The sequence below is a fragment of the Micromys minutus genome (assembly GCF_963924665.1).
Source record: "Micromys minutus genome assembly, chromosome: 24".
NCBI lineage: Eukaryota > Metazoa > Chordata > Mammalia > Rodentia > Muridae > Micromys > Micromys minutus.
The window spans coordinates 48,192,064-48,218,523 of record NC_137959.1 but is presented as its reverse complement, the minus strand read 5'-3'; the positions used below and the strand labels follow the sequence as shown (position 1 = coordinate 48,218,523).

Genomic DNA, 26,460 nt, shown 5'->3' with positions numbered 1-26,460 from the left:
AGATCTCACAGCTGACTTCCCCAACTCCTCTGCATCCTACTTTCTGACAGCTCTGAGGTATTTATTCTCTGAGCCTTGGGTGCAGGAAATGTGTGCACCCAAGCATACACTTGCTCTGTGTTTCAACCAGTGTCAACGTATGGGATGGCCTCTGCTGCAAAAGGGTTTCCCCATGCAAAAAGGAGTCACATTGCATTTATCTTTTGATGGTTTATGGCTCTTGGGGAAAGAACTGTTAGCCCAGGTGGTAAAACTTTACTTCAGGTGTGTGTGTGTGTTCTTGTCTCTGGAAGTACTGGGATGGCCACATAGTCAAAGTGGGAACCAAGAATAGGATCAGAGCTTTTGTACTGGGACTAGGATTCCCGAGGGACAAATATCAACCACCACCTAACCTCACCTTCCACAGTTTCGTTCTAGTTTTTGTCTCTATTCATCTGCAGATTACACACTCCTCCACCAATTGCTGGGGATACAGCCCCAGCAGACCTTGCTAAGAAACTCCTTTCACCCAGGAGGAATTCTGATGGACTATCCTCTTCAACCATTGCAGAGGGTCAGATGAGTGTGGACTAGGGCCCTGTAATTCACAGCCCTAGTAAAAGGCAAAGGGTAAAGGGCAGTTCTCCCTCCAAAAGGATGCCAGAAAATCACAAAACATGACTGAAGAAGTGGCTCAGTCAGTAAAGTGTTTGTTTGGTGAGCTTGAGAACCTGGATTCAATTCTCAGAACCATGTGAAAAACTTGGTGTGGCAAGATGTACCTGTAATTCCAGCACTGGGAAGCAGAGACAGACATCCCTGAGGCTTCCTGGTCAGCCAGACTATTGGAGAGACCCAGGCCCCAGTGAAAGACCCTGTCTCAAAAAGCAATGGTGGCCAGGCATGGTGGCACACACCTTTAGTCCTAACACTAGAGAAGCAGAGGCAGACAGATCTGTGAATTCATGGCAATCCTGTTCTACATAGTGAGTTCCAGACCCAATGTGAATACAGTGTAAAAAAAAAATCACAAAAACAAAACAGCAACAAAAATGTGGCAAACCGTACTTGAGGAGGAATGAAAGCCAGGATTCATCCTCTGGTCTGCTCACTTATAGGTTTTCACATTCACTCTGACACATGAACACACACACACACACACACACACACACACACACACACACACTATGTCCGTAATAGGTACTGTTAAATAAGAAAAATCCTGGTGGATTCTGGGAACCATCTTCCTGAGTAAGCTCCAGCTTCGTGCTTATGAGCTGTGTAACCACAGGCAGATTATAAAATCTCTGGAATCCTCACTTATAAAAGACTCCTGTTGCACACATAAATCAGTTCGAAGGCCACTTTGAGATAAGGTGATAAGCACAGCCCAACATTACAGGATTTTGCTGTGCCTGCTGTTGCTTCCATTGGTGTATAGATCATCGAGCAGGTCAATAACACTCACTGCCTATCCCCAAACTCTCCCAAACCCCACGCAGCTTAAGGCAACTGAGCATCTGGAGCTGAAAGATGAGGAAGGACACTGGTGCTGGTGACTGGTGACGTCCGTGATATGGTCGCAGATCAAGGGCCTCTCTGTTCTATTATTGCAAAAGTGCAGATCAATAGTCCCATTTTGCCCAACAGCAGAGATGCTACCTTGCTACGGAGGTCGACCAGTTAGCCTGAGAGGAAAGCCGTGTTGAAAGGCCTCCACCAATGTATCAGTAGAATAAACAGGGTGATGAGGTGACTGTGTCATTTCATGTGCCCTGGGGATGGGTCACCAGCCTGGTGATTGACAGCTCATTTTTTTCAATGAATAACTTAGAGGCGGAATCAGAAGCATACAGACCTGGGATTCCACCAAGATCTCTGCTGATGTTTCTACAGTTTATTAACCTATTTGTTTAATGATTTGTTGGCATATGTGTTTATGACGTGTGCATGTTGGGGTCAGAGGACGACTTCTGGTTGTTGGTTCTCTCCTTCAACTGTGGGTTCCAGCGACTGAACTTTAGCCTTCGGGTTTACACAGCAAGGGCTTGGCCCAGCTGAACCATCCCACTAGCCCCATGAAAGCTTTTACATTTACTACTATTTTATTGTATTTCATCCAAATATGATGTCATGTAGCTCAAGCTAACTTCACATTGAGAAATAACTTGAATTTCTGATCCTCCTGCCTCCATCTTCCCAGTGCTGGGGCTACAGGTGTAATTAATCAACTCAGTATTGGTTCTTATTACAGTTAGGTCTGAGGTTAGGTCCTGCATTCTCCTTTCTCACACAGACGGAATTCCAAATCTCCAGGGATCATCAGGTCACCCAGACACCCAGTTCTCCCGTGGCTCCAGCCCCAGTTTGGCAAACAGTTCTGCATATTTTTTGAGTGTGTGTCATCCAGTACCTGCACCAGAGCCATGACTCAGCCTGAGAGTGGTTGCTTTTACCCCAGTGTGACATGTCACCCAAATTTCAATGCCTCAGCATGCATCCTGCCCTGTGGCTGATCAACAAGGCAGCCAGAGAAGGAAACCAGAGTGAATTCCCTGCTTCTGAGTCAGAGTGGGAGGTCTGCCAGCCCAGCCAGAACACGCCACACTCGCCTTTACACCTTGCACAATGCTCAGAGGCTTGAAGCTGTTTTATTCATTCTCAGCCCCATCCCTTCCCTCACCCCAGCCCTCAAGGAAAGAGGGCAGAATTACATGTCTATTTTTCCCTACTAGACCTTGAATCAGGCTGTTGCAGGGCCTCAGCATAGTTAAAGTGGAATATTTTAGAGTTTAACTTGTTGCTGTTGAGAGTCTGGGTTGTACATTAAGACTCTGAGCACATAGCAGTTGGGTGGTCCTGCTCAACCTGTTGTCATGGAGACAGTGAGGGCTCAGGGGCTGGATTTTGAGCCCTATCTTCCTAATCTGGAGTTAGGGGACTAGACAGTTCTTTTTAGGGGCTGGGAAGATGGCTACATTGGTAAAGTGCTGGTATAAGGACTGAGTTGACATCTTTAGGACCCCATGAGGCAGCACATCCTATAAGCCCAGCTCTGGGGAGATAGAAACAGGAGAATTTTGGGGGCTAACTGACCAGCCTGTCCAGCTAAATTATGAGCTCCAGATTCACTGAGAAGCCCTATCTCCAAAAAGATATAATAATAATAACAATAATAAGAAGAAGAATGTGGAGAGCTGCTGAAGAAAGTACACAGCATCACACACATACACCACACACACACACACATGCACACACACCACAATACACATATACATTACACACACATATATACCACACATATATATACACCACACACACACATACACACACACCACACATACACATATACATCACACACACATATATACCACACATACATATACACCACACACACACACACACACACACACACACACACACACACACACACACATATGAGGAACAGAGCCAGGGTTATTGGCCTGGAAGTTTATTCATATAAAAAAAGTCCCAGAGTCATTATTATGGGGAACAAAGTGGTTGGGAGGAAGAGCTCTGAGTTACATGTGGTGACCAGTGTGGAGTGCCATTTGTTACTCTGGGCTTTGCTCCTGACTTCTCTGTTCCCAAAAATAATGACTCTGAGACTAATTATTTATTAATAAATGTTTAGCCACAGCCTTGGCTCTGTTCCATGACCAGCTCATATCTTAATAATCCAGTTGATTCTAAGTTCTTCCACTGCATCTCTGCAGGTTCATAGTCTCCCTCTCTGTCCAAGAGAATGAATCTCTCACCTCTGCCTCTTTCCCACAATTCTCTACCCTCCTCTCTCCTGGAACTCCCACCTCCCACTTCCTGCTGCAGCTCATTGGCTCAGGGCTTTTTTTACTGAGAGGTAAATGTTTTTACACAGTGCACAAGAGAGTCTCTCTACAGAAGGAATTTAGTATCAGAAAAATCATCAATGCGTTTATATATTCTTTAGTTCAATTTAGCATTTTAAACGTATAACCTGGTATCTTTCATACATCTGTTAATTATGCACTGAAGCTGGTAGCACATACCTATGATCCCAGAGACTCAGGAAGCTGAGACAGGAGGCTAGAAAGTTTCAGACCATCCTGGGAAACTTGAGACACTGTCTCACAAAAATGTCTAGATACATATTTACAATGGGGACTTTCTAAATGGGGCCAGCTGCTGGTATGTGGTGTGTCTTTGTCTTCTTTTGCTCTGAGCCCTAAAGGGAACTTTCAAGCAAGCAGTTTCCTGAGGCAGTCTAGGAGGGAAGCTGAGCTGTCTCTGCAAATGTGAAGCCCCGGCCGACCGCAAGCTGGGTCTCAAGGCTTCAAGCCAAACAGCTCCTTGGCTGTTACCTGCTTGTTCTTTCTTTGCGCAGTAACATCAGGAAACAAGCACATGGGACTGGCTTTCATTCATGTCAGACCAGAGTGTGGGGCAGCAGCTTAGCAGTGGTCAGTTTGCCCCAGGATGGGTACCCAAGTCAAGACTATAGAGCACGGGAGTCCAGTAAGATGCATGTCCCCTCCAGTGGGCAGCAGACAGGTAGCAAGTAGAGACAAGCTTCCACTGTTACAATGACATGAGAGGCAGACTTCCTGTCAACTGAGGTCTCAGTGTGTGTGTTTGCATGTGTGTGTACATATATGTATGTGGTGTATGTATTTGTGTGTGTATTTTTGTGTATGTATATATGTGTGCATGTGTGTTTGCACGTGTGTGTTTGTGTATATATGTGTGTGATGTGTGCATGTTTTTGTGTATGTGTGGTATGGTGTATATATGTAGTGTTTCTGCATGTGTGTGCATGTGTGTGTGATGAGTGTATGTGTGTGTGTATGGTATGTATGTATGTGTGTGTATGTGTGTGTGTGCAGGTGTGTATATGTATATGTATGTGGTGTATTGTTTGTATGTGTTATATTTTGTATATGTATGTGTGTGTGATATGGCACATTAGGTGTGGTGTGTCTGCAGATGTGGGCATGATATGTGATGTGGTGTGTATGTATGTGTGGTGTGTGTATATGTATGAATGTGTGTTTGTGTGTTGTGTGTGTATAGTATGGTGTATAAGTGTGGTGTGTATGTGTGTGGTGTGTGTGTTGTTTATGTGTATGGTGTGGGTTTGTGTTTTTGTGTGTATGTGCAAAGGAAGTGATAGAACTCAGGCTTCTTAGGCACCTCACTGGCCTAACCATGTCCCCAGATCCAGACACAATATTCCTATTGAACCAGCACAAGCTCCGGCCACCAGCTGACTGGTTCAGGACATGGCAGGAAGTCAGTTTTCAGCTAACCATTGCCCCATCTTCAATTCCAAGTAGGATTTCTATCCTACAAGGCAGTGTAGTTGGCCATGACATCTGAGAGTCTTCCTTCCCGAACCTGTGAGTCCCAATGCCTCTGTTCTCTGAAGACAAGGAGCCCAGTGGGGAGGGAGGGGGGCCTGGCTAGAGATGTTCTCAGCTACTGCCAGTACTTCCCCCCCCCCCGTGGTGATGATTCATGGGGTGCAGCTAGTTCCTGAATACAGAGGCAGCTTCCTCAAATGAGTCTGCAGCTACCAGGAGGCAGTAGAGAAAGGTATTCAGAGCCCTGTTTAGTGGACAGTGGAGGGATAAAGAGTGGGTGGGGGTGTGGAGAGTCCTGGAGGGCTGCCACTAGCCAGAGGCTGGTGACAAGAATAATCTATCAATCTTCTACAGGGAGCCAAATATGCTTCTAGGGCTATGCAGGTGACAAACAATGGCCTCATTGTAGATTGACAAGAAGAGACATTGCAGATGAAGACTGAGAAAGCCTGAAGTCAGTTGGCATGGTCTTCCCTGCTTTTAGTCCACAGCACCATCTCCTAGAAGGGCCATCTCACCCCAAGGTTCCCCAGTGCACTCTGTCTTTATTGAACCCATGTGTGTTTTCTCCTTGATATGCTCAAAACACAGGGAAACTGAGGCCTATGTGCCTGCAGCCCAGGGGACTTACCTGGGTCTGGTGTGAAGTGATCTCACTTCTTTTCCTGTGCCTCTCAGTGTCTCTCACATGTCGTTCCCCTCATGGTGGCTCTGAGAACAGCCACCATCATGGGATGTGGCCAGGGCAAGGTTTTGTACAAGTGGTTGAAGAGAGTTTTATTAAAAGCTGGGATTTGGTGGAAGCAGCTTAGAGCAGGTTCCCAAGGCTGCTCCTTGTCAAGGGTAGCTTGGAAAGACAGGTGACACGAAAAAGTCAGAGAGGGGACGTGGCCAGCAAAGGCAACAGGGCCAGGGATAGATGGTGGTACCCTCCTGCACACCAGCACTGAGCAATGCCCCATGGACAAAGGGGACTTGCGATTTTTTTATTTCCATTTGTTAACAGGGACTATCTATCATCTATCTATCTATCTATCTATCATTTATCTGTCTGTCTGTCTATCATCTATCTATGTATCTATCTATGTAGCTATCTGTCTAGCTATCTGTTTGACTACCATCTACTTTTTATTTTTAAGAGGAGGGGATTGACAACTGAACCCAAAAGCTTATACATGTTAGGCTAATTAATGTTCTGTTACCAACCCAACCTTTAAAAACATTTTTTTAAGACCTGATTTTGTTATATTGCCCAGGCTGGCTTTGAACTCACTCTGCAGCTCAGACAGGCCTTTATCTTTTGGCCCTCTATTGTCCCAGTCTCCCAAGTACCCAGAATAACAGCATGGGCCATCACACCCAGCATGGAACTTTTCTTAACAATGAGATTAGAACCTTTGTTCTATATTACCACATTAAAAAATATTTAGAGGAGAAGGAGATACCAGGCTCTGGGGGTGGGGGGGTGGGGTTGAGACCCACAGGACTTGGCCTCTAATCCTAGTGGCACCTAGTGGCATCTAGTGGCACCAACCAAGAGATGCTGACTCAGATGGAAAGCTGACACACTGAGCTTGTGCCCACAGAGTATGGAGTGGTCCCAACCACTTAGCAAGGGCTTTGAGAATCATACATTGCCCGTGAAGGTCCTTCAATAAATTGTAACTAGTCTTAAAAACAAACATGGCTACTTCTGAATATTACAATCATTTGTAACTGAATGTTACAATCTTTTGTAAGCTATGTGCTTAGAGATTTGCCTTGATACTCCTGCCTGCCTTCACCACTGCCCCCACCATTGCCCTCACCCCGAACATTTCATGGTTCAGAGCTCTTTCCAATATGCTGTGGGTTTAAAAATGCAAATCATTCCTGCAGAAGAGGAAAAAGCTTTCCCAGGGAGTCAAAGGGCATGCTGTTCTGATTAGGCCAACTCGGCCTGCACCCTAGAGCACAAAGGCATCTATCAGAGGCTCCAAGAGCCACAGCGACTGCCACACAGTGGCTGCTTCAAAATCTGGCCGTAAACTGGACTGTGAAGTTTCACCTCTACCCTCACCCTCCCTCAGCCTCTCCAGTGCCAGTAGCCTGCTGTGACGATGTCAACGTTCTGCAAGGTGGTAGCCATATTGGGTGTACAGGAAATATGGCTACCACATGCTCTCTCATCCTTAGAGCACACTATTGGACTCTCCCCAGTTTTCTCTCTTCAGTCACTACATAACTGAGACGGGGGAGGGGGTGTCTGTATGCATTCTGATCGTGTGATCCAGGATAGAAATCCTCAGAAGAGAAATAAATATTTGTGTGGTCACTGGCCTACATGCGGAGGGCTAATGCAATGAGTAGAGTAATTCTGGTGGACCTACAGTGAGACCCCAGTGAGGAAGATAAAAATATGTGCAGACCATCAATAACAGAAGGCTGGGAGTCAGTTTAAGATATGACGTAGGGGACTGAGGATCTGGCTCTGAGGTTAAAAGTATGTAATGCTCTTAGAAAGGGCCCATGGGTCCCAGCACCCTTGATGGGAAGCTTACGGTAGCCTGAAACTGCAGTTGTAGGAGTTCCAGTGCCTTCTCTCGTCCCCTTGAGCATCTGTACTCCCTAGGGCATGAACTATACAGCCACCCCTGTGTATACAAACCCACATCATTTTAAAAATAAAATAAGTCTTTGAAAGTATTGTGACTTAGTGAAGTAGGTTTACAAGTTTTTATGTGCATAGTGTGTGTGTGTGTGTGTGTTTGGTTTGTGTGTATATTTGGTGTGTTTGGTGTGCATATATATGTGTTTGGTATGTGTATTTGGTTTGTGTGTATGTGTGTTTGGTGTGTGTGTATGTGTGTTTGGTGTGTGTATATGTGTGTTTGGTGTATGTATATGTGTGTTTAGTATATGTGTGTTTGGTTTGTGTGTATATGTGGTGTGTTTGGTGTCTGTATATGTGTTTGATGTGTGTGTGTATATATGTGTGTGTTTGGTGTATGTATTTGGTATATGTGTGTTTGCTTTGTGTGTGTGTTTGGTGTGTTTGGTGTATGTGTATGTATGCGTGTTTGGTGTGTGTGTGTGTGTGTGTGTGCTTCTGCACACCCTTGACTGTGTGGGCACCTGTGGAGGCCAGAGGTTGTTATCAGCTGTTTTCCTTCACCTTGGTTTTTAAGACAGGGTCTCTTCGCTGAGCCCAGGGCTTTCTATTTCTGCTACACTGTCTGGCCAGCAAGCTCCCAGGATTCACCTCGGTCTGTGTCCCCCAGCACTGGGCTTAGAGGGCACACTGCCACGCCCAGCTTTTATCCGAGTGCCAGGGGTCTGACCTCAGGCCCTCGGGACTGCACAGTAGGCGCTTTACCCACTGAGCCACCAGCCAGCCCCAACTTATTAGTTTTAGCTGTAAGGTTGCAGCTCATATTTCTCCTACGATGACGCTTTATGGGAGGAGTAGATTAAATAAATAAGGAAAGAAGAATGGGAGAGCTTGCCTATCACGGTTTATCACCATAAAGACCCAGGTTCCCACTGATCTGTGACACCACCACCCACTGACACACTCGAAAGTGGAACACATTCTAAACACCTAGTTATATACTGTCACCGCCATGAAGTCATTACTGCGGAAATAAAAACCGTTTTTTTAATTTTAACTATTAATATTCATCAAATGTTAATGAAAATACCTAACAAATAATTATGAAAAACACATCACTTGAGTAATAAAGATGAAAGAGATGATAATCCTTCTGAATATTTAATCAGCAAAATAAAGAACATAGCATTAATAAGACTTAATTATGTCATTAAATATTTAATTTTGCTTTTTGCTACTAAATTTTGTTTGCATTTCACATATTTTAAATGCAAAATGCCTCTTAATGGGGTTTGTAGTCCGGGCTCTGTCAAATGCCAGGCTCTTGCTGTGACTTACTGTCTTCACCAAATCATTCACTCCTCCCAATACATTGTCAAGTGACAAGGGAGGGCTTAGCTGCTGATTACTGTCACTTACACTCTATCTACAGTGTGACAACTTACTCCCTGTTACACACCTATAAAGTTTTCCAGTGGTGAGGAAGAATCCGTCTTTCTGTCCATTCTGTTTGTCCATCCCTCTCAATTTCACTCATTTTTTTAAACGTATTTTTGTTTTTCTTTTAAGAGAGGATCTTATGTAGTTCAAGCTACCCCTAGATTTACTACCTACTTCAGGATGGTTTTGAACTTCTGATCCTCCTGCATCCCCAAGGACGGGGTCTATATAGAAATGCTCCACCACCGCTGGCTTATGCTGGGAGTTGAGGCTAGAGCCTCGTGATGGGGCTGTACCAAAGGTGCCGCATCCCCAGACCTTTCTTACATATTGGATTATGTTGTGCTGCTGGCTTGCTGTGGAGTGTGCCCTACAACGTTCTGAAAACATCATTTTCCTGAAACCAAATCTTGTCACTTAGGATTTCCTATTGTGGAGGAAATCTCGAGGTCTAGTCTGTTCAGGATTGGGAGGGAAAGTGGGAATCCCGGTGTTACTGGGTATCTTTCAAGAACAACCTTCAGTCTCTAGGCTTCACCTTAGCACACGATCTCAGGAACTCTGTTCACACAGCCAGGCCCAGACTCAGAACAAACGCACCGGACACATGGCTCCAAGGAGTGAGTCATCTGCAGTCCTCCCTCCCAACAACACCCATGATGTCATAATGTCTGAAATAAACCATGAAAGCTGTTCTCATTTGGATGAGGAACAGACTCCATGGGCTTAAACTCTTGGTCCCCAGCTGGTGCCACCATGCGTCCCCTTACAACATGGATGAAAGTTTTCAGCCAAAAAATCCCGTCTTCCTTTAAACCCATTCTGCTAGGTAGTTGGTCCCTGTACTGGCTGGTTTTATGTGTCAACTTGACACAAGCTGGAATTATCACAGAGAAAGGAGCCCCAGGTGAGGAAATGCCTCCATGAGATCCATCTGTAAGGCATTTTCTCAATTAGTGATCAAGGGTGGGAGGACCTATTGTAGGTGGTGCCGTCCTTGAGCTGGTAGACCTGGGTTCTATAAGAAAGCAGGCTGAGCAAGCCAGGGGAAGCAAACCAGTAAGTGACATCCCTCCATGGCCTCTGCATCAGCTCCTGCTTCCTGACCTGCTTGAGTTCTAGTCCTGACTTCCTTTGGTGATGAACAGCCATGTGGAAGTATAAGCTGAATATACCCTTTCCTCCCCAAATTGGATGTTTTGGGCAGGAACAGAAACTGACTAACACAGTCCCAGTGACACAAAGGTTGCTAAAGCCAGAAGAATTTACATCAAAGGAATTGGCCTGCAGTACATTCAGGACCTGGCCTGCCTCTGGCCAAGACAGCTAGTTGGTATATTTGTGGAACAGCACATCTGTACATTCATCCCTGACAGACACTTTCTCTTCTACCATTTCTTCCTGCACACCTAGACTCCTCAGGCCCCAGGTAACCTCAAAGCTCAGTGGGAAATTGACAGAATAATGGGAAGTCATCTCTGTCTCTAGATCAGATCCTATTCTCTGACCAAACACCAGAGGCCATAGGTTAAATGCTCTATCCTCGTCTCTGGTTCTCTCAAACCCCCCGTGGTGCTGCTTGATAGGAAAAGAGGGTGAATCTCAATGTGGCTACTGCCCAGGCAGAACCTCAGCCTGGTTGTGGAGCCACTGAAGGCTGGACAGGTCAGGTGACTGCAGACCCAGTTGGCCCAGAGTCCAGGACCATTCCAGGATTCTGTTCTAGAACCTGCAAAACTGGTGAGCATCAGAAAGCCTCTGTGCTGAGGCTTTGAGAAAGCACCAGAGGAGACTGCAAGAGCTAGCTAATGCAGCAGAGCCCTGGCGTCCTGTTCCCGGTGGGCCATGCCTGCTCTCACAGACCTGGCAGAATGAGACAGGAGGACTAGGAATCCAACAGGCCACATACATATCAAGTGCCAGGCCAGCCATAGCTACAGGAAATTCTGCCTCAGACGGCACACAGAGCAGAAAGTGTGGCTTAGTTTATAGAGCATTTGCTCAGCGTGCACAAAGCCCTCGGTTTGACCCTTGTAATCCAGTTCGTGCTTGTAATTCCAGAAGTTCAAGGTGAACACTGGAGAGCTGGCTCTCTGGTTGAGAGTGTCAGCTGCTCTGTTAGAGGAAGTGCAAGATCATCCTCTACTACACAGCCAATCTGAGGGCAACCTCGGTTACATGAGATCGTATTTAAAAAAAAAAAAATCAGAACTCTGGCCAAGAAAAGCATCGTCCTTTCTTATCGACAGCAGGAAGGGAGGCAAAGGCTATGAATGAAACCAGAAGTCCAAGGAGAGGCTGTGTTTCTGTTTTCCACAGAGGTGTAGGACTCGGTTTTCTGCCTGCTGTCTAATGCGTGACCCTGCTGGAGGCTCATCATAGGCAGTGTGTCCTCTGAGCTACCCCTGCATCAGGAACTGACTGCCTCTCACCGGTGTTGCTTTCAGTGCATACAGATCTGGCCTCTGGAGCAGAGAGCTGTCACCTAAGTGTCTCCACCAAAGACTGACAGGCCCTTCAGAATTCTAAGGTGAACCACCATGAAAGATGTTAACATTTTGACTTTGTGAGAATTAACAATGACTGGAGTCACAATGAAGCAAGTCTGCCTAACCAAACCATCCCTGAGAAGAGCTGTTCCCCCCATCCCCAATCCTCAACCTCACTCCCCAATGACACCTCCACACCCCATTCTCCACTCCCCAAACAGCCTTATGGTTTCTTCCTTCATTCTTTTCTTTCTTTCTTTCTTTCTTTCTTTCTTTCTTTCTTTCTTTCTTTCTTTCTTTCTTTCTTTCTTCCTTCCTTCCTTCCTTCCTTCCTTCCTTCCTTCCTTCCTTCCTTCCTTTCTTTCTAAAAAGATTTAGCAGTTTGAATCGAGGTACGATGGAGGAGTGGGTGCCGGGATCTCGCTGAGCGTCCCCCGGGCCTCGTCTCAGCACAGTCCAAGATGGCTGGCGGTAAGGCTGGAAAGGACTCCGGAAAGGCCAAGACAAAGGCGGTTTCCCGCTCGCAGCGAGCTGGCTTGCAGTTCCCTGTGGGCCGTCTTCATGATACCTGAAAACTAAGACAACCAGCCACGGATGTGTGGGCGCGACCGCTGCTGTGTACAGCGCAGCCATCCTGGAGAACCTCACCGCAGAGGTACTCGAGTTGGCAGGAAATGCATCAAAAGACTTGAAGGTAAAGCGTATTACCCCTCGTCACTTGCAACTTGCTATACACGGAGGTGAAGAATTGGATTCTCTGATCAAGGCTACCATTGCTGGTGGTGGTGTCAGCCCACACATCCACAAATCGCTGATCGGGAAGAAAGGACAACAGAAGACTAAGGATGCCTGGATTCCTTATTATCTCAGGACTCTAAATATTCTTAACAGCTGTCAGAATATATATATTTATAATTTATATATATTATAAATAAATGTGAGTACCCTGTCACTATCTTCAGACACACCAGAAGAGGGCATCAGATCCCATTACAGATGGTTGTGATCCATCATGTGGTGCTGGGAATTGAACTCAGGACCTCTGGAAGAGCAGGCAGTGCTCTTAACTGCTGAGCCCCATAAAGGTTTCTATGGCTCTGTGAGCTGCGGGAACTAGGCATCTCCAGCCATTACTTCTTGTGCTGTTTTTGAGACAGGGTCTCATGTGCACCCCTGGCTGATCGGGAACTCACAGAGATCTACCAACCTCTGCTTCTGAGTGCTGGGCCAGAGCTATTGCTCCAGTGATAGACTTCCAAGCTGCTTTTACCCTAGAGTGGCCCTGCTGTGCTGGAGCCCCTTCTTGTGAGCCATCAAGAGGCTAATTAAGAGTTCTTGTGCACTGAAATTTAGACACGACGTTCCAGTCACCACAAAGTCACTTGCTCACTTCTGACAGCCATTTCCCATGGCTCTTCGTTGAGGAGGCCCCCACGGGGTAAGCCTTCTTCTATAGGCTTCCCAAACCCTTGGCATCAATAGTCTATTGTGGTCCCCATTCACGGCAACATAGTGTTCATCGCTCTTTTAAAAATATTTTAGTTTTGAGAGAGGAGGAGGAAGAGGAGGACGAAGAGGATGGGAGGAGGAAGAGGGGAGGAGTTTTGCATCTGAGTGTAGTGCCCTTGGAGGCCAGCAGAGGTACCTGGTCTTCCTGAGATGGAGTTATGGGGAATTTTGCGCCTCCCCACACGGGTGCTAGAAACCAAACTAAAGTCCTCTGCAAGAGAGTAATGTGCTTCTAAGTCCTGGGCATCTCTTCACCCCGTTCTTCCTTTCTTGACAGACTCTTAGATGGAAGGATACTCCTTGTCCCTTCACCTCTTCATCCACTCTGCAATACTTCACATTGGAAAACAACTGCTAAGGGCCCAGCAAGTGCTTGGAATGTGGGGAAGGTCCTTCTTCTCAGCTCAGGGGACCACCTGTCTCAGGAAGGTTGTGGATTAGTGGAGGACACCTCCAGCTCTCGGTGTGACCCTGGCCTCCCTTTACAGTTGGAAATAGCATGGCATACATGGTAATGCTCATATTTATAGGCAATTGTAGCATGCCAAGGTCTGCTGAAAGCAACTGATGTGATTCATCCTACTCCTCGTGGGAAACTCCGAGCTGATCTGGTGAATGTCCACCCTCCCTCTGCAGAGGAAAATCTTTAAGGAAACCTCAAAGGCGAGTAGACCTTTAAGAAACAATCTTTAAGTTAACGTATGTCTAGACAGGAATAGTCAGGGTTATCCTCCTGCCTCAACCTCCCCAGCTGCTGTGATTATAGATGTGTATCGCCAGGCATGATTCTGAGCGTCTTAATGTCTGAGCATTCCTAGGCTGTGAGACAGAAATGCTATTCTATTACACGGGATGCTGTCTGCATTCAGGATTAGAGTGCCTCACCTCTGAGTTCCTTTCCATCCCTTAAAGCAGCCCTGCATTCCTACGACTAGCCATTGCTTCAAGTGGTTACCAGGCCTCAAGGACCGAGGTTGACTTTCTGCACAGACTCACTTCGAGGTGAGAGCAGGGTGCTTGCCCCATCTGTCCCCCATGGCTATCAGCTACAATGAGCACACACCAGCTTCTGTCACTGTGACGGAAAATTCTAGGGCTGTGTTGCTGCCCAACACAGCAGCCCAGCCTGCATGAGTCACCGGATATTTGACTTGTAGAGCCCACACACCAGGGTTCAGAGATGCAGCGTGAACGAATTTGACATACTCATTAATAATCTCTATGCTGAAGGCCACGCTGTAGCTCAGCCTTGGGTCCAACCCCCAACACTGCAAGAATAAAGAGCAGTGATTCCTAATTGATTTCGTTGAGGTGGCTACTTTGGGGTTTATTGGCTTAAAAGGATTTTAGGGAAGCTACTCACTCTGTTTCTGTTACCCTTCGGCTGTGGCTTCTGGAACACTTAAAATCATCTGAGTAGCTGGTGTGTTTCAATTGGACAGTCGTTTTGGCAGGGCTGTGTGCATGAGTCAGCGGGAAAGGGCATTCTATCATGACTGGGGTGGGAGTGGGGAGCTGTCCCTAGCCTGAGGGGATGCAATCACCCTTCCCCTTACTCAGATGACCACACTGGAACAGTGTGTGACCTGAGCTTTGGTGTCTGCCTTCCTACAGCACCTGCCCCCAGTGTATGTGTGCTCAGGGCTCTGGTGGTGTATTCACGCTTTCCTTCCTCCCTCCCTTCCTTCCTTCCTTTCCCTGGTCCACACAGTACCCAGCACTGTCGCATCTTTTCTTTAAGCTATTCTGTGGTTACTTTCTAGAGCACAGGTGCTTTGTCATACCTGGGAGGAAGACGCATGATAGAATCCAGACAAATGACCTTCTCTCTAAGACTGTCCCCCAAAATTGTGTGCAAACCAAACTGCTATGGACAGCCAAAGAGTTCACCCCACCTACCCCCTCTCTCACCCGACGAGCTTTATTGTGGGAGAGCAGGCTTGGCACACGGGTTTCCAGAGAAAGGGTAGCCGTGTTTGGTAATCCCTGACCTGTTATAGGACAGAAGAAAAGTGCTGCTGCCTGACTTGTTTTCCATCGTCAGACATGGAGGTGCTGTAGCATTTCCTCTTTGATGTTGCTGCCTTCGCTCTTGCCTCCCCCTAGTCAACCCTCGCCTTTCTCCTCTCTGCTTTCACGCCAGTTTCCATAGTAACCACTTCTATTCCATCCCTGACTGTGAAGAGAAATCCTTCAGAGGGATCCTACGCCTTCCAGGAGCTGCTTGGAAGCATTCTCCTTGTCTCCCTGCGTGGATTGTCTTTGGCCTGTCTTCCTCACCCTGCTTTCCTCCCTACAGCTGCCCTCCTTTGAGTGCTAGAAGCCCCCCTTCTCCAGATGGCCTCCTGCGATGCTAGACTGCAGGGTGGGTGCGAAGGATGCTGCCAGCCAAGGATGCAGTCTATCTTTCAGGGAGTGTCACAAAGGACAGGCCCCAGACATGACAGGCTATGCAAAGGAGCCTTGGGGGAGAGGACCAAAGGTAGCTGACATACAGCTGGACTTGTTCACCAGTCACCATCCACAATGACCTTACTTGAAAACATGCAGTGAACACAGACAGCCCTGGCTGCCTTTAGGCCAAACCCTGTCCCCTCTCTCCCAGACTCTGCAAAACTCCTGGTCATACATTGACTCCCATGTTTGTCCTTATTCTCCTCCTTTTCTTTTAGGGAGGTCAGCCATGTTCGTTGGAGGGCAGGGCAGGGATAACAAGTCCACACAAGTCTGCACACAGACACACATGCACACATATGCATATTCACATGTATTTATATACACCCACATATACACACATACACACACATAACACATACATGCATGCATACACATGCACACATATATACATGCATACACATGTACACATGCACACACATAAATACATATACATATAAACACACATACACACATGCACACACATACACATATAGATGCATACACACATGTGTACATGCGTGTATACATACATATACTTGTACACATATACACACATATACATATGCACCCATATGTACACACACGTATACATACTTATTCACATGCACATAAACACATACATGTATAGACATACACACAAGTGTACATACACATTCATAAATATATATATATATATATATATATATATACACACACACACACACACACACGCACGCACGCACACACACCCCAAGATGTCGTCAAAGATCTACAACTGCAGAGGTACCTACTATTCCTGCCATGGTCAGGCACAGGTCCTTCCTGGACCTGTTCACTGTGCTTTCGGTAGCCTGGCCGTGATCAACACAGAGCAGAGGAGACCCTGCTTCTTTCCATGAGCCCTCATTTATTCACCCAGAGGAGGCTGGACTATATTTAGCATATGATGTCAGCGGGTTGTTTGGTGTCTTGGAAATTGGCTGGAAGCCACCCCTCACATGATATATGAAATCACAGATAAATACTTCTTTTCACCCAAAGAAAACAGCTTAATAAATACAGCCCCTTTCCACTTCCATCTTCTTTCCCCCCTCTACCTCCTCCTGTCTGCCACCACTCTGGGATTTGTCTTTCCGAGGCACACAGTGCTCAGCTGAGCCTGTGAAGTGGAAATGAGTCTCTCTGTGTTGCAGATGAGAATGAGGCTGCCTGGATGCTCTCTCTTTCCTCCAGTCTGGAAGGCTGCCAGTGCATCTCCGAGTCAGCCACTCACGAGCGCACGCACGCGTGTGCGCGCGCGCGCGCGCACACACACACACACACACACAGGCAAATCTATACCCATGGTGGCTTTATGGGACCCAGTATTTATGGCACAGCCTTTGCTCTGGGTTGCTGTTTTGCAGGCAGAGACGAGAAACAGTGATTCAGGACTGCCATCAGTGGTGAAAACAGCCCTTGTACAGATTGTGTGCAATAAACCAAAGTGCAGAGAGAGAGGCTTGGGTCTGCCACACCAGATCAACCTCGAAACCCATGAGATTCAAGCTCCGACGTGTGGTGGCTAACACCTAGTGTTTGGACCACAAGTTTTTGCTCTCCCTGTCGCTCATTCGTGCACTCAGTTCATAATACTGAGCTGTTGGGGAAAGTGGGTGGGGTTCGAGTGCGGAATTAAATTAATTCTTGCCCTCCTGTGGGGATCCGTGCATCTGCCTGGGGCACAGAATTTAATTACCCTTAACTTAGCCTGTACAAAAACCAGTTTCATTATCAATAATGTGCTGGGCCTATCCCTCTCCCAGTCAGCGGTTTGTTTATTCAGTGGCCTGCAACAGGTCCCAAGAAATGAAGGCGTCAGCTCTCAAGGGTGGCTTGTTTAACTTGTCCTCAGCTTTATCTAGTCACCCCCATTCTGGCATTGGTGGATCACAAAGAGGAAGGAAGGGCTATGTTCTCCTCTGAAATAAGACATCTTTGGGTTTCCCTCAGTGCCAGGGCTCTGCAGCCTAGTATGACTGACATCAACCCTAACCCAGGATATGGGGCTGGAGAGTCCCTATGACATCATTGTATGACATCACTGTATGACATTACCCTATGACATCATCATGACCTTGATATAAAGCAACCTTTCTCCCTCAGTCACACAGCAGCCCCATGAGAATGCTCAGCTTTATCCTGGGTGAGGAAGACAGAGGCAACACAGGAGGAACAGAGAGGACAAACCCATATCTCCCTTTTGTACATGTGCCTTGGTGTTGTACTGGGGTGAAGGATGGATGAATGGGTGACATATGGAAAGATAAATGAAGGGATCAATGGGTGGATGGGTCAGTGACTCCATACTAGAAACTGCAGAGGAGTGAAAAGTTTAACTGGAGTGAGTTTAGTTTTTTAAATGAAGGACTGTGGACCCACATGATCAAATAACCAACTGGGCCCCTCCTGTCCCCTGAAACACTATGGCTCTCTGATCACATGATTCTGTGAGTTTATAAGCCATTTGGAAATTCCATTGCTCTCCCGTCCCTTGGGTGACGTGTGTGAGTCCTTCTTCTAAGCACAGTCACCACGCAAAGCACCTAGGAATGCAAAAGACTCTGAAGAAAGCAAGAATACTTTCCCTTTGCACAGATGCTCATCCTATTGGCAATAGGCCAATAGTGAGGGTCCCACTGCAGCATTGCAGATTTGTGTGGAAACAGTTCCTCTGGTGACCTTCACCAAACTGAAAAAGACCAAGCCTATCATGGTGGACCACCCTTTTTCACTTAGTTAAAGCCCATCAATTTAGATGTTACTCTCATTCAAAAACACCTGCTTAGGATATTTGAACCTATTTCTAGTGGTGGTGTGGCTCAGGCCTTAGCACACACCTCTAATCCCAAACAATGAAGGTGACATTAGTTTGTAGAAGGAAGCAGCCATGTTTGAAAGTGATGTGTAGTTGAGTGACAGACAAAGTGACAAATCAGAGAAAGATCTGACAGGTCTCACGAGAAGAGAGAGGAAAGGGAAGCTACTCCAGAGGCCACGCAGGAAGAAGAGAGTGTAGTACAGGAATGCGGCAGAGCTGTGGAGACTGCACAGTAGGGTTGAGGGTAGAGCCGCATGGAGAGGGAGAGGAAGATGGCATTTCCGGGAGAGTTTTACAGAGACAGATAAAGACAGAATGAGCAAGAGAATGAGAAGGAGCCAGAAGACGAGAACATATTACTAAAGTTAGTATGAGGTCAAGCAGAGCAATTCAGAGGCCGAGAGAAAAGCCAGTTGGGAGAGAGTGGGAGAGGAGTTTGAGCCAGAACAGCTGAGTGAATCAACCAGCCCGAGTTCAGAAAGAACTAGAATGGGTGAGCTTATTGGCTGTGATATTAAATATCATCGACTTGACAGGATCTGGAATCGCTAGGAGCCAAGCCTAGGGGCATACCTGTAGGGAATTGTGTAAATTAGGTTAACTGAGGTGGAAGACCCAACTCTACTGCGGATGGAACTATGCCATGGGCCAGGGACCCCGACTTCATAAAAAGGAGAAAGTGGGATGAGCACCAGCGTTCATATTTTTCTACTTCCTGTCTGTGGACACAGTGTGACTAAGTGCCTCAGGATCCCACCATTATACCTCCCTTGCCATGATGAGCTGTACACCCAAGCCATGAGCCATGCACTGCACCCTCAAACTGTGAGCCATGCACTGCACCCTCAAACTGTGAGCCATGCGCTGCACCCTCAAACTGTGAGCCATGCACTGCACCCTCAAACTGTGAGCCATGCGCTGCACCCTCAAACTGTGAGCCATGCGCTGCACCCTCAAACTGTGAGCCATGCGCTGCACCCTCAAACTGTGAGCCATGCACTGCACCTGCAAACATGAGCCATGCACTGCACCCTCAAACTGTGAGCCATGCGCTGCACCTGCAAACATGAGACATGAGCATGTCTACCATCTTGTCAATTCACACATACACACACACTTAAGCATGCACGCACACACGCACAGGTCCACCATCTTGTCAGTTCTCACAGCAGCCTGTAAGAATGTATCTGGCCCCTCAGGTCTGAGAGAAATTTAAAAAAAAAAAGCAGAGGGCTGCTCTCTTGCTCTTGCTCCCTCTTGCTCTCTCTTGCCCTCTTGCTCTTCCACCCTTGCTCCTCTTCTTCCTCTTCCCTTCCCTCCTCTCTCCATGTGCTCATGGCCAGCCTCTACTCCTCTACTTCTCTATTCCTATCCGCTCCTTCTGCCTCTACCACCCTCTTAACTCCTTCAATGACCTGAATAAACTATTCTGTACAAAAAAAAAAAAAAAAAAAAAAAAAGCAGAGGGCTAGAGTGACTTGCCCCAAGTCACATGACCTGTGAGTGGGGGAAGGCCAGAGAGGCCATGCATGATGAAAGAGGATGTTACTGTAGGGTCTGGATGCCAAGGGCTAATCCATGCATGATGAATGTGCCAAGCCCACTTTATGTGTGTAATATGTCTGGTTTATTTGATTTTCCAAACACGTCAATAAGAAAGCCATCACCTCTCAATGGTCGGGGAAAACTGAGGCATGCTCTAAAGATCTATCACCTATGTGGTGGCTGGAGGTCTTGGTATTCATCTGTCTCCTACCTCCAGCTTGACCCAGGCTCACTGGCATCCTGGAGCCCAAAGCTGTAAACTGACCGCTATCTAAGAAGTCATTGCCTTACACTCGAGAAATGAAAAACAGACACTCTCAGAGTGGGCAGAGTTCTTGAAATGGACCCTGAGATCAAAATCACTCCTCAAGATGCCACAGCCTGGCTTGTCAGGAAACTGAGTCTGCTGCCCCGGGGAAGGTCCAGTCTTGATTCACTTCATCTTGATGGTGCTTCCTCTGGGACCTCTCCTATTGGAAAAGACACCCGAGCACAGCAACTAAGACAGGGAGGAAGGCGGATTCTGCCCCCATCTCTTGAAGCTGGGAGTGCAGCTCAGTGGTAGAGCACTTGTCTTCCACAGGCAAAAGAGTCCAGGCTTGATATCCAACCCCACACTCTCATTTACTGACAGAACCAGCCTGATGTCTGGCCTGCACCACCAGCCTTTCCATCTCACCTCCACCCTCCAGGCAGCACTCTGGATCCAAAGCTGACTCAGCACTTGTTGTGTGTGGCCACAGCCCACAGCTCTGTGGAGAGGAGAACAAGGACCCAAACCTGAGTGGGCAGAAGAGTGGGGTGAGGGTGGCCATCCGGAGAGAGCTGCGCCTACAAAGGCCTGAGAGGACCAAGGCTGGGGCAGATATGGCTCCCTGCCAATAAGTATATGATCCTCTGAATAAAACCTCTGTAGTCCTGGGAGGTCTTGTCAGGACCTCTGAAGACAGTTGACCATGAGCCAAGCTTTTTGAGATGTTCCAGACAGGATCTGAGGCTGGTTCTTGGTTCAATACAGAGATTTCTTTGTGTGTGTGTGTGTGTGTGTGTGTGTGTGTGTGTGTGTGTGTGTGTGTGATGCATTATACATGATCATGTGTGCACATGCATGCATATGAATATGTGTGAAGGTCAGGGATCTGTGGGTATCTTCTGTGTTTTACTGTTTTGAGACAAGTTCTCTTATTGAGCCTAGAACTCATCCATTAGGCTAAACTGACTAGCCAGTGAGCCTCCCGGAGTTCCTGTCTTCATCTCCCCAGGACTAGGATAAAGGGGCATGCCATCATGTCCAGCTTTTTATATAAGTCCTGGGGATCCAGATTTACTCAGCAGACACTTTGCCATCCCCACAGCCCCTCAAGGGATTTCTAGTTCAAGCGAGGATAGGGAAGTCTTTGAAACGTCAATAGCATATCATTCCCAGGGAGAACTATTGGTCATGCAGGGCAGCATGGTAGCAGGCATGGTGGAGTGATGAAGGGCTGGGATTAGGGCTCTCCCCAGGCAGATTTATGAATCACTGCTCCCTGCTGCCGCACAGTTTGTGGCTGCTTGCCCTGGCCTCTCTGAGTTTATCCTCCCCCCCGCCCCCACCACAGAGGGCTGCTGCAGGCTACACCCACTACCTCCAGCAGGGAGCCTGAGTTTCCTTACCCTTCCCCCTCACTTCCTCCTCTTCCTCCTCTTTCTTTTTCTTCTCTTTCCCTCCTCCTCTTTCTCTTCTTCCTCAGTTTCTTCCTCTTCCTCCTCCTCTTTTCTCTCCTCCTCTTCTTCCTCTTCCTCCTCTTCTTCCTCTTCTTACTCCTCCCCTCTTCCTCTTCTTCCTCCTCCCTTTCTTTCTCCTTTTCTTCTTTCCTTCTTCCTTCCTTCCTTTCTTTCTTTCTTTCTTTCTTTCTTTCTTTCTTTCTTTCTTTTTCTCTCTCTCTCTTGACAAGGTCTAGCTATAGAGCCCAGGCTGACTTGGAACTTGTGGTCCTCCTGCCTCAGCTTCCTGAGTAGCTAAGATTACAGGCATGCATCACCACACCTGGCTTTATATCTTTCTAAATTGGGGGTTTATCTAAGTCCACTCCAACCCTACTTAATGTAGCTTGGGGGGGGAATGATATGCAAAGAAATGTTTAAGTGATAAAGACACTACAGTGTGAGGTTTATGTCTAAGGCGGTTTCCTGGCTTTACTGAAGGTAGAACTTTATGTTAGTGTGTGTATACGTGTGCATGTGTATGGCGTTCATGTGTGAGTGCAGGCACAAATAAAGAACCGACCAGAGGACAATTCTGAGTCAGTTCTCACCTTCTAACTTGTCTGACACCAGGTAAGCTGGCCCAAGAGTTCCAGGGGTTCTCCTGTCTCCACCTCCCATGTCTCTGGGGGAACACTGGGTACCACATCAGGCTTTTAGACCGGTTCTGGGGATCTGAACTCAGGTCTTCATGATTACACAGTAAGCCCTTCGCCCACTGATCCACTAGCCCATTAAATTTATCAGCAGCCTCTTTGAGTGTAATCATTTGTACTCAGGAGGGGTCCCCTCAGAGTGCCTGTCAGTGATCTGACAAAGGGCCTTGACTAATGCCAACTACAAATGCACAGGCAGGTCCTGTCTTCTGCCTCACCACCAGGGAGATGACAAGACATCTTAAACTCAAAAGCAAATCACAGCAAGGAAGTGGCTGGGGCTGCTTGCTCGGCCTTGTTGTAGGAACCAGTGGTGCTCATAGGATGGAAGCTCGCCTGTCAAACGAGCTGGTTCAAGCTTGCAAATGCGGCAATGGGCTCATGATAAAGAGCAAGGCGGGGAGAAAATGCCAAAATAGTGGCCAGGAGAGATCTAAGTCAGGACAGGCCTGGGAGCCAGCACGGCCCACCCTGTTGGCGCTGCCAAGGGAGAGCTGCCTGGAGGACCTGTTCTGACAGGGATGGCATGTTCCAGAGCACTGACCTCACTTTTCAGCACCAAAGCTTGGAGGGGAAGAGCTGCTGAGAGCCCATCTGTGAATCCTTGAAGAAAGGGAGGGAGCGCAGAATTTACACTGCAAACTTGACTCTTCGAACAACCAGCATGTTGAGGCAGCCCTGTGGGTAGACAGGTTTGCTGCAGGCCTGGGGGTTATTTTACAAAGAATACGAGGAATGAACCCCCTTCTCTCCGGAGCCCATGTCAGTCCTGCCCTGCTCTCTTTCAGGCCTTCACTGTCTGCTTCCTTCTTTGGACAGAACTCCAGGGGTGGGAAAGAGGAAGGCAGAGCCTCTTAAGCCCAGGTGAAGAAGGAGGCTTTTCCATCCTTCTGAAGGACCCTAGGCCCTGGTGGTCAGTGCTGTGACTTAAGAATCGTGTTCCCAGCCACATCTGGGACCATCTGTCAGGAGGAAAAAGGTAGATGGCTTCTTAGTTCTTCACAAGTGAGAAGTAGTTGAGGTCACATCTGCATGCAACTCCAGCCCTTGATGTGACAGCAGCAGTGAAGTTGCTCCAATTGCAGTGAATGGTGCTCCAACTGCAGTGCATGGTGCTCCAACTGCAGTGCATGGTGCTCCAACTGCAGTGCATGGTGCTCCAACTGCAGTGCATGGTGCTCCAACTGCAGTGCATGGTGCTCCAACTGCAGTGAATGGTCCTCCAACTGCAGTGAATGGTCCTCCAACTGCAGTGCATGGTGCTCCAACTGCAGTGAATGGTCCTCCAACTGCAGTGCATAGTGCTCCAACTGCAGTGCATGGTGCTCCAACTGCAGTGAATGGTCCTCCAACTGCAGTGAATGGTCCTCCAACTGCAGTGCATGGTGCTCCAACTGCAGTGAATGGTCCTCCAACTGCAGTGCATAGTGCTCCAACTGCAGTGAATGGTTCTCCAACTGCAGTGAATGGTCCTCCAACTGCAGTGCATGGTGCTCCAACTGCAGTGAATGGTCCTCCAACTGCAGTGCATGGTGCTCCAACTGCAGTGAATGGTCCTTCAACTGCAGTGCATAGTGCTCCAACTGCAGTGCATGGTGCTCCAACTGCAGTGAATGGTCCTCCAACTGCAGTGAATGGTCCTCCAACTGCAGTGCATGGTGCTCCAACTGCAGTGAATGGTTCTCCAACTGCAGTGCATGGTTCTCCAACTGCAGTGCATGGTGCTCCAACTGCAGTGCATGAGAGTCCTGATAGAAAGGTCCCCTGGCAGGTGGGTATCCTGAGTTCCAATTTATGGGTTAAACAGTGAAGTCTTAGAAAGGGGAGTGAAGGACCCCCAGGTTCCCTGCTAGGAAGTGGTCCAGACTTGAGACATAGTGGGACCTTGGGTCTTTGTCCAGTGTCACTCAAAAAAGAATAGAAATGTCCCAGCCTGCCCCAGACGCAATGGCTTTGGGTAATTGCAAGCTGTGTTCACATTCCCAAATGGATATTAAGGTCTCCATCTTTTCTGTTATTGTTCCTTCACCCATTTTTCATAAGGATGACAACTTATGTAATACACTGGATTTTCCCCCAGCGCTAGTAGTAAAACCTGAGACCTAGCAGAGATTAGACAGGGTCTCTACCCATGAACTATGTCCATAAATCCATGAGTTAGATATTGTTTTTAATTAATGTGTGTGTGTGTGTTTGTGTGTGTGTATGTGTGTGGTGTGTGGTATGTGTGAGGTATGTGTGTGGTGTGTGGTATGTGGTACATATGTGGTGTATGTGTTTCTGTGTATATATGTGTATGTGTGGTATGTGGTATGTTTGTGGTGTGTGTGTGTGCAGGTATGTACCTGTGATTTGCTCAGTTGTAGAGGATGATGTCAGGTGACTCCCTCCAGCATTCTCACCTTATTTTTTAAGACAGACTCTCACTGAACTAGAAGCTCTGCCACTTCGGCAAGGCCACCTGGCCAGCAACTTCCTAGTCCCCAACACCGAGAATCAAGTCACAAATGGCCAGACCCAGCACTTTGCACGGCTACTGGGACTTAATCTCAGCTCCTCTTGCTTGAATAGCAAGAGCTGTATTACCTACTTAGCCATCTCTCTAGCCCAAGAACCAGATTTTATTTTAGTTTTTAAATAATCATTCATTCATTCATTTTGTGGGGCATCTGAAAGCCGTGATTTTTGTTCTGCTCATAAACACCCCAAATGAAAGAACAGGAGAGACCTCTAGGGCTCTGACTGGAGGTCTCAGCCCCAAGGCAGTCCTCTTCTCCCCGGCCCACTGCCTACAGTAAAAATAATCACAGTTATAAGGATGCTGCTCTCTCAGGCGTCCAAATCTGTCAGCTTGTGTCTCTGCTCACTGGCTAGTTAGCATGCTCACCTGACTCCCCCTTCCAGTCCTTCACTCATTAAAGACTTAGCGAGCAGAGCAGTCCCAGGGGAAGTCCCACCCCAACCCCCTGGGGACCCTCCTCTCAGGTGTCCTTAAACAGCTACCACACCACCCCAGTCTTTGTCCGAGGAAGGCATCCCCAGAGTTTCACTGAGGCAGACTTGAACTTGACCCCACCATGTTGATCTGCTCACTCGAAGCTCCCCTGGGTAAAAGGTGCCAAACCTACCCATGGGTAGATTCTGGCAACTCCAGCGCCTGACAGCTCATCACCCATTGGTTTATACTGACAACATACGTTTGGACTTGTAGAAACTTCAGAGGTTCCTCCAAGCCAGCCTCTCTGGAGGGGCCTTAGATGTCTTGCAGGCAGAGCAGCTTCTCGGCCTGCAGCGCCCGTCTGTCAGTGTGATATTTATTTAAAGAGCACTGCACTGGGCCTGCCGGGCTGAGAGAGGGGATCACTCAACACTTGAACCTGAACACGGAGCTCAATGCCAGGTTTGTAAAGTTAACTTTTGCTGGTGTAGTTCCTAGTTACTCATAAGGAGTGGGCAGAAATTATACTACTTTTGAAAATAAGGAAACTGGAAGAGAGAAGGCATCTGGACACATTCATAAAGGAGGGGTCCAAACCCAGAGGATGTAATGATACCTCAATGCCTGCCCTCTATGGGCATCCACCCAGCTCTCCCGGGAAGGGAGACAACATTTCTGGAGTGTGATAATACTGGGGATGGAGTCCAGGGCCTTCCTTGCACAGCTTAGGTGAGATCCCTCCCTACCACTAAGCTATACTATACTCCCAACCTTTGACCCACATTTTAAAGGAGCCATTTTTATCTCTCTGGCCGCCATTAAACTTGAGCCGTGGACTCGCTGAGACACAAGGGAACCCAAGCAGGCATAGAGAGAGCAGGGACACCGAGCAAACTGGTCAGATCACAGAGTTCACACTCCTCTGCACAG

General features: G+C 47.5%; 1 pseudogene across 1 annotated transcript; it reads left to right on the top strand.

Annotated features, from left to right (window-relative positions):
* Positions 1 to 12,322: 12,322 nt before the first annotated feature.
* On the top strand, positions 12,323 to 13,655 carry LOC308436298 (histone H2A.Z-like; annotated as a pseudogene). The gene is made up of 2 exons: positions 12,323 to 12,754; positions 13,648 to 13,655. The product of its transcript is annotated as a histone H2A.Z-like (transcript).
* The last annotated feature ends 12,805 nt before the right edge of the window (positions 13,656 to 26,460 follow it).